This window comes from Chinchilla lanigera, unplaced genomic scaffold, assembly GCF_000276665.1.
Source record: "Chinchilla lanigera isolate Chin_1 unplaced genomic scaffold, ChiLan1.0 scaffold00129, whole genome shotgun sequence".
NCBI classification, from domain to species: Eukaryota; Metazoa; Chordata; class Mammalia; order Rodentia; family Chinchillidae; genus Chinchilla; species Chinchilla lanigera.
In genome coordinates this window covers 2,548,549-2,563,325 of record NW_004955530.1, presented here as the reverse complement: position 1 = coordinate 2,563,325, position 14,777 = coordinate 2,548,549, and the positions used below count along the sequence as shown (strand labels likewise).

At 36.9% G+C, this 14,777-nt stretch overlaps 1 long non-coding RNA gene across 4 annotated transcripts in view; it reads right to left on the bottom strand.

The window, feature by feature from the left end:
- Positions 1-14,777, bottom strand: part of LOC102010517 — a 107,287-nt gene that overhangs the window by 76,358 nt on the left and 16,152 nt on the right. The window contains exons 4-7 of one of the 4 annotated variants that reach the window (XR_264710.2): positions 14,348-14,431; positions 12,926-13,018; positions 9,699-9,783; positions 5,389-5,685 (exon numbers count right to left, since the gene is read on the bottom strand). This is a non-coding gene — a long non-coding RNA (uncharacterized LOC102010517). Of the gene's footprint in view, positions 1-5,388; positions 5,686-9,698; positions 9,784-12,925; positions 13,019-14,347; positions 14,432-14,777 lie in introns of those variants that run through there. The other 3 variants (XR_001231996.1, XR_001231997.1, XR_001231998.1) reach the window with 3 other exon arrangements.

Here is a 14,777-nt window from a genome sequence, read left to right as displayed (position 1 = left end):
AGAAAGAAAGAAAGAAAGAAAGAAAGAAAGAAAGAAAGAAAGAAAGAAAGAAAGAAAGAAAGAAAGAACCTGCCAAACTCTGGTGAAGAAAATTAAACCATATTTAAATAAATAGATAGTTAAACACAGTATGTTTATGATATTATCTTTTTCCACTTGATCAATGACTTTAATCCCAATCAAAATTCCAGGGAATAATTTCACTGGTATCATTAATTTAATCCCAACATTTACATGGATGGTTAAAAAACCTGAATAACCAGCAAAATTCTAAAGAAAAAGAACAAAAAGGAAGAAAGGAGAAAGAGAAAGAAAAGGGAGATGAAAAACGGGGGAGATGGAAAGACAGATCTGACCCTACTTCGAGATTTGCTTACCCTGTTAAACAGTAATCAGGACAGTGTGACTAGGAAGCTTGAAGAAGTAGATCAATGCAAAAGGCCACAAAGTTAGCCCTGATGTGTTAGCTCTCACACATCAGAGCTAACTCATCTGTGTGAAAAGTATAAAAGCAATTGAGTGTGGGATGGACAGTTTTCCCCACAATTGATTCTGGAAAATGTATACATCCATATGTTTAAAAATATCAAGACATAGATCTAACTCCTTTTGCAATAATTCAATAAATAATAATTAGATCATAGACCTTACTTTAAAATTCAAAATGTTAAAGTATAAAACATCTAAGAGATAATAGAAAATATCAGTGATCATTGCTTTAGTGGTAATATTTTATGTATAACACTAAAAGTATAATACATGAAAGAAAAAAAATTATATTTATAATTCCCTGGTTAGGATTTAGGGAATAAAAGCAAGAATTGAAATTTAGGATTACATCAAATTAAAAGTTTCTGCAAAACAAAAGAAGCAATCAACAGAATAAAAAGACTACTGGTAGTAAGGGAGAAGAGCTTGCTAGACATTCATCTGACAGAGGACTAATGTCCAGAACATATAAGAACTGCTAAAAGTGATCCATGAAAGCACAAGTGATCAAATCAATGGTTGAGTAAATGATGTGAGCAGACGCTTCTCAGTAGAAGTGCAAACAATCAATAAATGTATGGAAAAAGTTCAACATCTTTAGCCATAAGGACATGCAAATCAAAACTACCTTAAGATTTTACCTCACCCAGTCAGAAAGGCTATTATCAAAAATAAATTAAATTAACAAATGCTGGAAAGGATATGGAAAAAAGGGGACACATGTTGTCAGTGGGAAGGTAAATTAGCATAGCTGCTATAGAAGCCAGTATGGTGCTTCTCAAAAAACTAAAACTAGAACTACAATGTTATCTAGCTATACCGCATACATGCTTAAAGGGAATGAAACCAGCATACCAAAGAGATACCAACATACCTATGTTTTTTGTGGCATTATTCACAATAGCCACATTGTGTTCCTGCCTAGGTGCCTATCAATAGACAAATGGATAAAGAAAATATGATATACACCATAGAACATTATGCAGTCATGAAAAGGAATGAAAGCATCTCATTTGCAACAAAATAGGAGAAATTGTAGGTCATCATGTTAAGTTAAATAAGCCAGACACAGAAAGTCAAGTATCACTTGCTTTTTCTCATAAAACAAAGATGTTGACTTGAAAGTAGAAGAAAGGGAGGACATGGAAGGAAGGAGGGCAAGAAAGAGCAGTGAGGAAGGTGGGTGCAATTAAAGTGCAACATATGCCACGTAGATGGCATATGAAATTTAGTTTGTACAATTAATATGAGTTAACATTCATAATAAAAAAGAAAAGACATAAGAACAACTTTAATGCCTATTGCTAAATGAAGGAAGTCAGTTTGCAAAGGCAGAAAGCACATTGGATGATTCCAGCTATAGAATACTACATATAGGAAAATAAAACTAAAGGGCAATTAAAAACAAACAAAAATCTCCCAGTTCCCAGGGTCTATGGTGGGTCTGCAGCATGAATCCATTAAGCACAAGGAGCTTCCAGGGCAGTGCATTTATTCTGTGCAACACAGTAATGGTAATTCCATGTAGACCTGCCAACACAAAGAATGGACCCCAATATAAACTGTGGATCTTAATTCATAATCATGTACACCAATGTTCATTAATTAAAACAAGTACACCGCACTGCTACAAGATGGTCAGAACTGCAGGAACTATATGGGGGGTTTAATGGGAACTCTTGGTACTATCTGTTCATTATTCTTTATAAATTTAAAATCCGTCTGTCTTGGTTACTTTTCTCTCATTGCTGAGACAAAACACCTGACACTCGAAATTAAGGAAGGACAGGTTTATTTAGTTTACAGTTTGTGGAGGTTTCAATCCCTAATCAGCTGGCTCCAAGGCAGAGTGGCAGGGCACAAGGGCAACACTTAAAGGTGGCACAAGACAGCAAAAACATCAAGAGCAAAGAAAGGTGGGGGACAAGCCTCTTTTCCTCCTTCATATTGTATGCTGGCTATCTGTCCACACCCACACCATCTCAGTGCCCTCCTCTTGCGCAGGCTCAGGATGAATACCAGAAAACATCCTAGAGCAGGAAGGGTGTGTCCTTTTCACCCCAGGATGTAGAACTGCTGAGTCACCTAGCCAATCCTCTAGACTCCTCAAGTTGACACAATGTATCAACCATAGCAATCCACTCCTTGTCAACTTGGGAATTAGACACATTTCTTTAGCCCAGTTTCCAGATACCAATATGCTATGCTCATCATTTCACAACTTGAACATTACAACACATGTTTAACAATCCTTAAGAACCAGTATTAAGTCTATCAACACATTACATTACAACCATAACATTTCACTCCCCAAAGACTCATGCACATTCCTTTATGCAAAATGCAATAGTTTCCAAAGTTCTAACAGTTTCAGCATTGCTGAAAGGTCCAAGTACCAAGTCTCCTCAGAGATGTAAGGCAAACTCTTACTTGCAAACCCCTGTAAACATGAAAATTTAAACACTTCCAACATTCAGTGGCAAAAAATTAGCATTTTCACTCCAAAAGTTACAAATAGTGGAATACAAAAGCATGGGACCAAAGCAAGTCCAAGATCCAGCAGGGCTAACACTATGTCCTGTAGCTCTATGTGCAGTATCTGAAGCAATCTATGGCACATTGTGAAATCCAAAGGGCTTGCATGACTCCACTCCTATGGCACTTCTGGTGGTTATAGCTCCCATGGCTTCACTTTTTGGCCCACTGTGCTCCCTCCTTGCAGCTTTCCTCAGATGATCCATGTTCCTAGCTTTTCCAAACTTCTGAGGTCTCCACTGGACTTTTTGCTTCACACTCACAGCTTCACACAGGGCCCTTTCAGGGGCATACTGCCTGGCCTCCCAGACTTTCTGAGATCTATGTGGAAACCTTCTTAACCTCAGAAATCTTGCATTCTGCATGTCTCTAAAACCATCACCATGTGGATGAAGCCAAGGTCCACTGCCAGCTGAAGCAGTAGCCAGGCTTTCTTTTCTCTTGGCTGTAGGGGTCAAGTGCCTGAATCACTGAGTATTCTGAACCTGATTCTGAGGAACAAATTCTCTATGCTGCTGCCATTCTGGAATCTGGTGCAGCCACTGCTGCCATTTTGGAACATGGCACTCTGTGTGTTTCTCTTCATAGCAAAGTCTTTCATCTTTGCAGTTTTGAGGCTGCAAAGTGTAGAGACTTGCTGTTTCTTGTGATGTCCTCAAGCCATCTTTTCTATTCTCCTGTTCCTTTTCAGCAATGGAGATCTCTTCAGCTCTATCTTTGCAGTCCACACCTTTACTGGAGCTTTCTTTCTGGCCAAACTCACAATGTTTTAAATCATCCTGCTGGGCTCTTTGCTCTTGATTCTCAACATAAATCTGGCTAAAGGCCCCCAACAATAGCCATGCCACTACCTCAACATTTAACTGCCTTGAAATTTCTTCTGCCAGATTAATTAGTCCACTGCCTTTAATCTCAGTCTTAGGCAAACTCTGGACACAAGCAAAATGTGGACAAACTTTATGCCAACCTATAACATACATTGTGTGGAGTCCAGTACCCAGTGCAGTCCTTCCTAGCGGAAACCTCTGAGTCGTTAAAACCTCCTGGTCTTTACTGGTGGGATTTCTATTAGCCTTCTGGTCTTCTGAGCACTGACCAGAATTTTCCATACAGAACAGTCAAAGGTGTTCTAGCGCTGCTCTTTCAGGTGACATCTCTGAACCTTTCCAAACTCTTCCCACAAGCCATTTCCAAAGGCTCTTCAAGCACATGGTCAGGTACAGTCACAGTGATGATCCCACTCCTGGTACCAAATTTTTGTCTCAATTACTTTGCTCTCGTTGCTGAGACAAAACACCCAATACCCAAAATTAAGGAAGGAAAGGTTTACTTAGCTTATAGTTTGTGGAGGTTTCAGTCCATAATCAGCTGGTTCCAAGGAAGAGTGGCATGGCACAGGATCAACAGTTCAAGGTGGCACAAGACAGCAAAAGCAGCAAGAGCAAAATAAAAGGGAGGGAACAAGCCTCTTTTCCTCCTTCATATTGTATGCTGGCTATCTACCCACACCCACACCATCTAGTGCCTTCCCCTTGCACTGGCTTAGGATAAACACCAAAAAACATCCTAGAGCAAGAAGAGCATGTCCTTTTCACCCCAGGATGTACAACTGCTGAGTCACTTAGCCAAGCCTCTAGACTCTTCAAGTTGACACAATGTATCAATGATAATACATTCTAATAAATAGTCTAACTTAAGACACAAGATTAATATGTTAAGACAATGAGAAGAAGTTGGAGAAGCCTCAAGAATCAAGGAGAGTAAACCAATTATAAAGCTACTAGGTTGTGCCAGAAAACTACCAGAGTGATTTGAACTAAAGCAAGGGCAACAAGGACGGCTTGCAATTGAAAAGTTCAAGACTGACAAGTGGAACTCAGCCAAACTGTTGCTGGTGATAAGAAAAGGAGAGAGGAGTAATGACAAAGGCAACCCTGGTGTGATAGTGCACATCTGTAACCCAGCACTCAGAGGCTCGGACAGAAGGGTCACATAATCAAGCCCAGCCTCTCAATGTGATGAACTATTGAGACACTGTCTCACATTTAAAAATAATAATAACAACAACAGTAAAAGGACTGAGGGTGTTTCTCTGCAAGAGCCCAGGGTTCAAATCCTAGCACCACAAAAAGATGAAACAATCAATTTAAAAATGAAAAGTGAACAAGTTACTGCCTCAAGTTTCTTTTTTGTCTTCAGCAGTCATGAAGTAACCACTAGTGTACTAGAAAGAAACATCATAAATAAATAATACAGGTATTCATCTTGCTCAGAATCAATGATCCTTGATACTAATCTAGCTAAGAATGATAGACTGGAACTCTTCACAAGTTTTCTATGAACTCTTACAGGGTTTTAGAGACAATATGCCATGATTACAGAAGATTCTTGATAAAGAGCTGTGCTTAAACCATTTACTTGTGTGGTCAGAGCCTATGAAACATGGGATTTTATTAGCTCCTCTCAAGCTGGATAAAAAAGAATTCATTGATATTGACGACTTAGCAATTTTAACAATCATCGCTGATGTTTAGTGATGGCTACAGAAGACAGTTGTGATTTCAAAAGAACAGACTTTCAGTGGTGTTCATCGTGGTGCAGCTGCAACACCTTCCAGGTCTCAAGCCTCTCCATCTTCACTTAGATGCTTATTGTCAAAACCTGTAATGAGAGGCTGGAGATTTAGCTCAGTAGCACAGTTCCTACCTGGTAGGTGTGAGGTTGTGAGTTCGATTCCTGGTACTGGAAAAAAAAAACCTGTAATGAGTGCAGGAGGAAAAATTTATTCTGTTTTCCTGTCATATAAGACAAGACATACAGAAATGGATGCTGGAAATGTTCATTAATAAGACATAGGTTATCAGCATTGTATAGTTGGATTGGCTAAATCTATTGTGATTAAGGACTGTCATCATAAAGGTAATTTGCACTTAAAGGCAGGCAACCAGCCAAAGGTCCATACTCCTACGTGCATTTGAAGGGCTTAAAATAAAGAAAGAAAAGTGTTTTGGTAACTTTTCTCTTATTGCTGAGACAAAATACCTGACACCTAGAATTAAGGAAGGAAAGGTTTATTTATCTCACTGTTTGTGGAGGTTTCAGTCCATACTTGGCTGACTCCAATGCAGAGTGGCACATGGTAGAGGACAACAGTTCATGGCAGCAGAAGACAGCAAAAACAAGAAGAGGGAAAAGGGAGGAGCAGTGGCAAGCAGCCTCCTTCCCTTCCTTACACTGTATGCAAACTACCCACCCCAGGATGGGTGTAACACTCACATCCATAATCCCAGCATTGGTCTACAGATCAATCAAAAATCTAGAATAGAAGCCCACCCCATGATTGCATGAGGACTTGGGGGGACATGCAGTCATAAACTATAACAAAGAAACACTATTGGTATGTGGAAATGCTTAATGTGTCCTTCTATCACTCTGTGTGCGTGTGTGTGTGTGTGTGTGTGTGTGTGTGTGTGTGTGTGCATGTAGAAAATAAAAGTAAAGGAAAAGCTCCACGTGGAGGTCTGTTTGCTCCCTTATTTTTCATTTGTGTGAACTATATGATATTCAATAATACGAAGTTCAATCCATCTCTGAGCTTCTACGAGGAATCCATAGAAATAGAAACATCATAAAATTTTGCTTGGTGACATTTCCTCAAATATTTGGCTCAAATGATCAAACAAGCTATGTCAGACATTTACATGGCTCAGTGGAGTGTAACATTGCTGATTTCAGAGAAGAGATTTCCTGTAAACATTTCTAACATAGATAGCAGTAACACTGAGTGGAGAACATATGGAAGAGTGGGAGAAACAGCATGGGATAGAAACCAGAAGCAAATATCCATAGGGGATGAGAAAAAGCTCTCGTCATCTCGTGCCACCTGTTCTCAGGTCTACCATGGTCTGATATCTGAGAGGGATTATGTCTTTGGCGTGCTGCACCATTCCTGATGGTGCTCTTCAGACAGGGCCTCAATGACTACTTTCTCTAAAAGAGTCTATTGTCTCCTGCAGGGACTGTGTCCTCCTTGATTATTGCCTTTCCTCTCAATAATTCCTGCTCTATTTCTTTGCTCAATTCTTCTTTACCTCTAGACTGGCATTGATGTTCAGTGGCTGCACGGCAAGATGATTTTTATCTATAAATGCTTCTCTAGAGTCTTGAACAATGATTGACATGTAAAAGGTTCCTAGTAAATACTTATTGAACTAACAAATTATGTCAGAATGAAGAATTTGTTTCAGTAATGGATGTTGCAATGTAATAGGTTGACTTCAAAATAAGAGAACAAGGCAATTATCTATGAAGTAAAAAAAATGTAGCCCTCTCTTATGAAAGTGTTAAGGCCCACACTGAAGATAACTTTCCATAGATTGATTGACTGAGAGATCTATTAATTAATTCATTCATTCATGCATTCGTTTGTTTGAGATACAGAGGACTGAACCCAGGCGCTTAACACTGAACGCCTGTGTTGTGTTCCTCAGTGTTTCCTCATCCCCATCATCATTCTCTGTTTTTTGTTGCTTTTTTTGTTGTTGCTATAGTTTTGTTTTGTTGAAATACATTCTTGCTAAGTCTCTAAACTGCCCACGGTGGGCTTCGTCTCCCAGTCCTCCTGTCTTAGCCTCCCAGAGTGTTGGGACTACAAATCCATATTTAGAAACAATTTGGAAGTAAGTTGAAAAAATAAAGAAACTGATTTCAAATATTCCTTCCACAGTATGATAAACACATAACACACAATACAAAACCAATCTCTATACTTTGGTTTCTGTGAGGGTTGGGACTGCATCACGTTCATTTCTATACTTCCAGGGATATGAAGGCTCAAATGCAGTAAATGGAAGTCATTTTGGATATTGCAAACCATATTGTGTCTTTATCAGAGCCAGAGGTAGGAGACAGAACCAGGAATTTAAACAGGGAGTCAATGCTGTTAACTATGGTGATTAACCAATGGTGAACGTGGCTAACGATTGATGTGGTGGAAGGGAATTCAAAGGTGTAAAGAAATAAGAACTGCAGAGAGCAGCTGCCTCCCATGATTGGTGAGAAAAATGGGAATAAACAGAGACTAAGAGATGATGAGAATGAGATTCTGACCGCGCAGGTAATAGTTTCACCCACCCATATGATGAAACAGATTTTGCCAGAAACAGAGATAATAATCAGCACGTGAAAACCCAGATGCAGGAGAAACGGTCTCATCACCTTGGGTCTCAGGACATTCCTCCCTGCTCAGTGTTTATTGAGTCAGAGAACTAAAACTAAATGTGCTTGCTTATCCAACACCAAGAACACGAAGTAGGACAAAGAAGTAATGATTTGGCTTAAAAATAATTAGCACACTTCAAATTTTACCAGAAATATTTAAACAAACTGAAACAAGTACACAAGCTATAGGACAAAGCCAGAAATATACAAGGAAGGAAAATTAGGTTAAAACATTTTATGAATATACAAAATACCTGTTTTGTTGGATAGTAACTCTGTTGTACCTACTGTCAAAATTAATTCTCACAAATTCTTTATGAGATAGACATTATCTCAAATTTTATAGGTGAAGAATCTTCCTCAAATCATAACATTTTTAAATTGAAGGGTCTGAATTGGCTACCCACCAAAGTTTATAAATTCTGTTATATCAAACTACCTCTTTGGGATGTGTGAGAAGTTGAGATAGGATTAGGAAGAAACACATTCACAACAGAAAAAGTGCTGCCTTTGCTCTTTATCTTTTTGCTTTTTATGGTTCTGTTATTTTTCATGGGCAAATTTCCTCACCAACATCTCCAGCACAACGATGTATTAAAATGAGATGTGGAAAATCAGCAAGTGTAGGAACTGCGCACTGCATACAGGTGGAGCCAGCCCACAAACACCAGCACTCCTGGGGGAGTAGTAGAATCAAGTTTTCTCTTTCAAATAAAAAAAGTCAGAAATTTGCAGCAGTAGGCCTATTGTACTCAAAGCTGAGCTTTCAAACCTCCAAATCAACAATTAATATTTAAAGAAGAAATAAAAGTCAGGTCAGCAGCAAGCATCCTTTAGAAGCCATCCTAGAGACACTTTTTATTGACACTTTCATTTTGTTGACTCGTTTTTATGTACTTTTATTATAGAATACCTTTACTCATACACTCAAGAGCATCATTTCAAAACTCCTTTAAGAAAAAGATAAAAATTTCAGGCACGACTGAATATTTTACCAGTGTTCATTAGGACCCAAACAATAACGATGAGTTGATCTCAAGTGCAAGGTAAACACAGCTGCTACAGGGTGCACAGAAAATGTCACACGGGCTTCACATGAGAAAGAAAAGTACTTAATAAGTACTACTGTCCAGACACAGTCAATTTTGTCATTATTATGGAAAGTTTACATCCTGTGCACATTTAGAATTTCATCTTATCTTTGGCTTTACCATGTAATTTAAATACTTTCTAACACATCTTAGCATCAATGAGACACTCGCCTAGAAGGATGAACCTAGCCTCTCTGATCCAACAACTTACAAGGATGACATCACGGACATAAAGTTGGCATACTGTCATGAAGATGTATTTATTTAAGTCTTCCAATGCGCTGTGCCACACAGCTTGGAAGAGAAATAGGAAAACAATTAAGAACTGTAAGATAATATAGCAGAATTCAGCTAGACACTCACCAATTCTGTTTTCTTTTCCAGGATGCCAAAAACAACCACCACTTCCAGCCCCTTTGCAGGTAGTTTACGGCTAAGTCCGGAGATGCTGCTCAAAATGATGCAAGTAGAAAGCACATGCGTTACTTCCAGGCCATCCATCCAAATGACCTCCCAATCTTACTTTCTCTCTCTGAAAGCAAGTGACCCCTCCAATGAGGGTATGGATGCTGGCGCCACCACAAAATCAAAAAGGGCATAATTCTGGGGTTGCCACATGGAAGGCTACCTAACAAACACCCACTCACACTGTGACATAATTGAGAAATATATCACTTCCGAGTTAAACCATTGAGATTTGGTGTTAATTATCCTGACTAAAAAAGAAAGTCCAATCATTGAATGTAGGACAAATCAGATAAGTCTTTTTAACTCTTAATAGTGGTGAAGGAAAAGCAAAAACCAGGGTCCAGAAGTGACAGACAGGAACAAAAACATGAGCAAAGGAAAAGAAGAAAGGTTCACATTTATAAAAGGATTTTAGAAATCAAGTTGGTAGAGGATTTGTGTAGAGAGAGTTCAAGTTGGAAAAATTAATATGTTAGATAACAAAATTTGTAGTAGAAAGAACTTGGAACTAATCTCATAGAAAAAATAGTGACAAACTTTTTCTGTTAAGGGCCAGATATTAAATATTTTGGATGTAGAGGCCGGGGATATAGCTTAATAGTACAGCAACAGCCTAGTAAGAACAAAATCCTGAATTCAACTCCTGGCACCAAAAAAATAAATAGATAAATATTTTCGATTTGGTGCATCATACTATCTCTTTTGCACCTAACTCTGTCCTGTATACAAAAGTGTTCATAGACAATATATGAATGAATCAGTAAATCTATGCTCCAGGAAAACTGTGTTTATAGATGTTAAAATTTAAATTTCATGTAATTTTCATGCAAAAGGAAATAACAGTGCTTTTTTTTTAGGTTTTTGTAACCAATAAACATGTAAAAATCATTCCTCCCTCGCAAGCCACACAAAAGCAGTATAGTCAGACTTGGCCCATGGCCAGAGGCAGCCAAGCCTTGCTTTCAGAAATGAAGCACTACAACTGTTTTCTGCCTGGATGGGAACTGGGGTACCAATGGGAATTTGTTATGTGTCTCAACTAGGCAAAATGCATGCTTTTGTTTTTGCAGGAAAGAACCAGAGAAAAGAAGAGCCACTCTAATGTCAATGTAAAGGGTCTTAGATTATTTTGTTGATCAGGAAGGAAAAGATAGCATATTGATAAAAAAAAAGGCAACATCAAATTTAATTGGAGTATTTGGGGACCATATAATTGCAGATATATTTATATCAATAACTAAATTAGAGCATCCCAGAGAGACAGAGTTAGGCTAGGACATCAGATGCTAAAACAACAGACAGATTACTCTTCTATTAAAATCTCAAGCAATGTACATAATTCAGATTTCCAATTATATCTGTGTAGAAGTAATTTGTTCTGATGTCTCATAATTCTTTTCTAAAATAACGGTAAGTTGGAAAAATACAGAAGCTGACATACTAATTACCACGAGGATCTGAGGATTTTCACAAATTACAAATCTATGAAGTATACTAGGGAGAAAATAGGTACTTTACCTATGCATTAACTCTGTAGTTCAAAGACAGAGAAAATATTAATTAACCCTCTCATAAATATATGTTTAGTAGTGTGTTAGAATCCTATGATATGTTCCTGTTATTTTGGATAGATAGAAGATAGAGAAACAGAGACCAACACTGTATCTTTGTTCTCTCTAATAGAGCTTATGTTCTTTCGCTGAATAAAGCCAGATAGTAAATATGTTTGACTTCATGGAGCATAAGACCTTTCTGTAACTAGTCCTCTTTGCCATTGTAACATGGAAGCAGCTACACAAACATAAAAATCAGGCATAGCTATCATCCAGTAAAATTTTATTTTACAAAATTGGATGGTGGCTTATAGTTTATTGACCCTTGATCCATGGCACATGTGGATTTTGTTTGGTGTTGCTTTTGCCCGGGTAGCCTAAATAATCCCTCTGTCCTGATCATTCTCCAATTACCATCCCTGCCAATATCAACAGGACTTTCATGCACTCTCATACATCTTTAAATTTTCCCTTATTTTTTATTTCTATGGGATGGCTGCCTGACCTCACTATTCATAGTAGACAAATGTATATAGACAGAAAGCAGGTTGGTGAATGTCTAGGAGTGAGGATAGATAGTGAGTGAGGATAGATAGTGAATGTCTAGAAGTGCGGATAGATAAGAGTGAGGATAGACAGAGGTCATGATGGGAAGATGATGACTAAAAGTGTAGGATTTTGCTTCAGATTGATTCTGAAATTGTAGTGAGGACTGCATAACTCTACAAATACATGAAAGACTATTAAATCTTATGCTTAAATTTGTTGAATTGTATGATATATAAATTATACTTCAATAAAACTATTATGCAAAAAACATAACTATGAGCTATCTTGTAAAGGCACAGTTAGATTTTAAAGACAAAGATTTACCAAAGATCAGCAAGCAAAAGGAAAGAAGTTAGTACATTAATTTTAGAGGGATTTAAGGTAAAATAAAATTAAGTGAATTAAACAAGATCATTTTACTAGTAAAATAGATATAAACCACCTTGAAGAGATAAAAGTTACTAATATTTGTGCTTAATCACAGTTTTAAAATAGATGAGGTAAGGGACTGGGGATATAGCTCAGTGGCATGAGCACCTGCCTGGCAAGCTCAACGTAGTGAGTTTGATTCCCAGTACCATAAAAAAAAAAAAAAAAAATAGATGAGGTAAAAAGATTATAAGAAAATAGCAATAGAACCATAGTTCCTAAAGAAAAGTGTTCCAGGGAAAGTATAGGAAATAACAGAAATTTCACAATAATAATATAGGTATTTGAATGATATATCACAAGATAGACTTTTTCAAAGTATCCATCAAATACTTACACATATTAAAATGATAACAGCAAAAACTCTTAATGAGAACTTGGAAGCATAAACTATGCAGGCTACTTTCTCTAACAACAGTAAGCTAAAATTCAAAATCACTACTATTTTAAATGAAACAGAACATTTTGAAAATTACAAATTATTGTGATAATTATTTATGAAGGCTGTTCTGTTCCAAACCTTAAGACTTTATTTCCAAAATCTATACTCTTTCTTACAAAAATGTTTTCTAATGGCTCCAGCCAACTGACCTCTTTCTCCTCAGATCTCCTGTTGTTTAGTGCAGTTCACAAGATAATTAACTTGATATGCGATTTTGTTTTCTGATTCATGCAGGTAAGTGCCTTAAGGACAGAGATATTGCAATAAATTTCTTTATTGTCACTGCACTTAAGTATCATCCAGAACAGAGAAATTCCTCCACAAATGTTATTAATTAATTTCATCGTATAATTAAGAAAGAAGTGAACTGCACACTAAGGGACGCAAGTTTTTGACTGTTACTCGAAAGGCTTTATGATTCTCAGCATGTCACTTTACCTCCCTAGATTTTCATATCCTCCTTCATTAACTGAATTAGTATTAAAATATTTCTAAGCATCTCTCTAGTTCTAAAATTATGTGACTGAACTTGGGAAAAAAAGATATCCTACACTATTCCAGAAAATTCCCCTACCTGTCCAGAAACACTGGTTTCTTTGAATGTCAGGACTCAAACAGACTGTGTGTTGTGGAGACGAGAATCGCCTTCAATTACTCATCAGTGGTGGAATGTTGTGCGGTTTACACTCACTAACCCAGGTTTCCCTGCGGCCACCCACCCAGGTCCTGAGGGATAGCCATGTGTCTGAGTGTGTGTGTATTTTTGCCTCTCTGACGACATTCCAAGACTAATATAAACAGCTTTTAAATTATCCATTACTCTGTCACTTCACTCTTTCATTAGAAAGAGGTTAGCCTCTATTTACATTTGAAGTTCTAATAGTCCACGCTTTCCAGCACCCTTCTATTTCTTCAAAAGTGATTTCTTCATTTTTCCTAAATGTGGCTCACATCTTGAATATTTCTTTACAATTATGTTTTGGCAATAGCATTCTATGCTTAAAATTTAACATCACATTATATTAAACCATGTATTATAATTATGTAACAGTGAATCATTTAATTAACATTTAATAAAATTTAGTATGCACACATATATTGAATTAGTATTCTTTAATGAATAGCAAAAGAGCGCAAAGAATGTATACCGAGAGATTAACAATAGAGGTGAGATTATGTGTGATTTTCATTTTTTCTCTGTCTCTCTATTTTTTTGGATTGATAAATAATAATTATATGTGCATATATCCACGTATTCCTCTCAATTACCTGAGCCAAAGTCGAAGAGACTGCTGTATAACTCTATTTTTTCCATTTTACTGTAAGAGGGAATGACTATTGATAACATTTAAAAGTTTAGATAAATATATCTAAATGTACTCTAAAAACAGGTATCTTAATATATGAGTGAGTTCAAGTTATTGATAGCAACCTTTAAATTAAAATTAATTTTTTCTTGTGACAGGGTCAAAATATGTTCATTTTCCACATAGTTTTCCTCTTAAAATGAGAAAGTAGAACAATAGACTTGAGCAAGATTTTAAGTTATCTTGGGAAAAATAAAAACTTACAGTTCACCAGAAACTCAATTAGTCAGAACATATTCTCTAAACATCCATTAGTCAGGCAAGTTCTTTCAAGGCCTTGTACAGAAGCTTTATAAAAAAAAATTATAAAAACCCATCAACAATGCTAATTATTTGTATGTATAAACTGAATAATCAAGTCCATCCCCATATTAAAACAGAATCTAAATTGATGTAGTCTTACCAAGACTTTACATGACCATAAACCATCCCTTTATTCTATTGCTAAACTTAAATTAACCCATCCAATAAAGCTTGTTTTACTGGGCCTGCTTTCATAAAACATTCACATTTTATCATATAGAAAAGTTCAAATTTATGCTAAATACTTCATTATTTCCCTAAAGGTCAATCTGAGTAAATCATGTAGTAAATGATGTAGCAAAGTGTATTATTCTAAAATGAAATTCCTTCA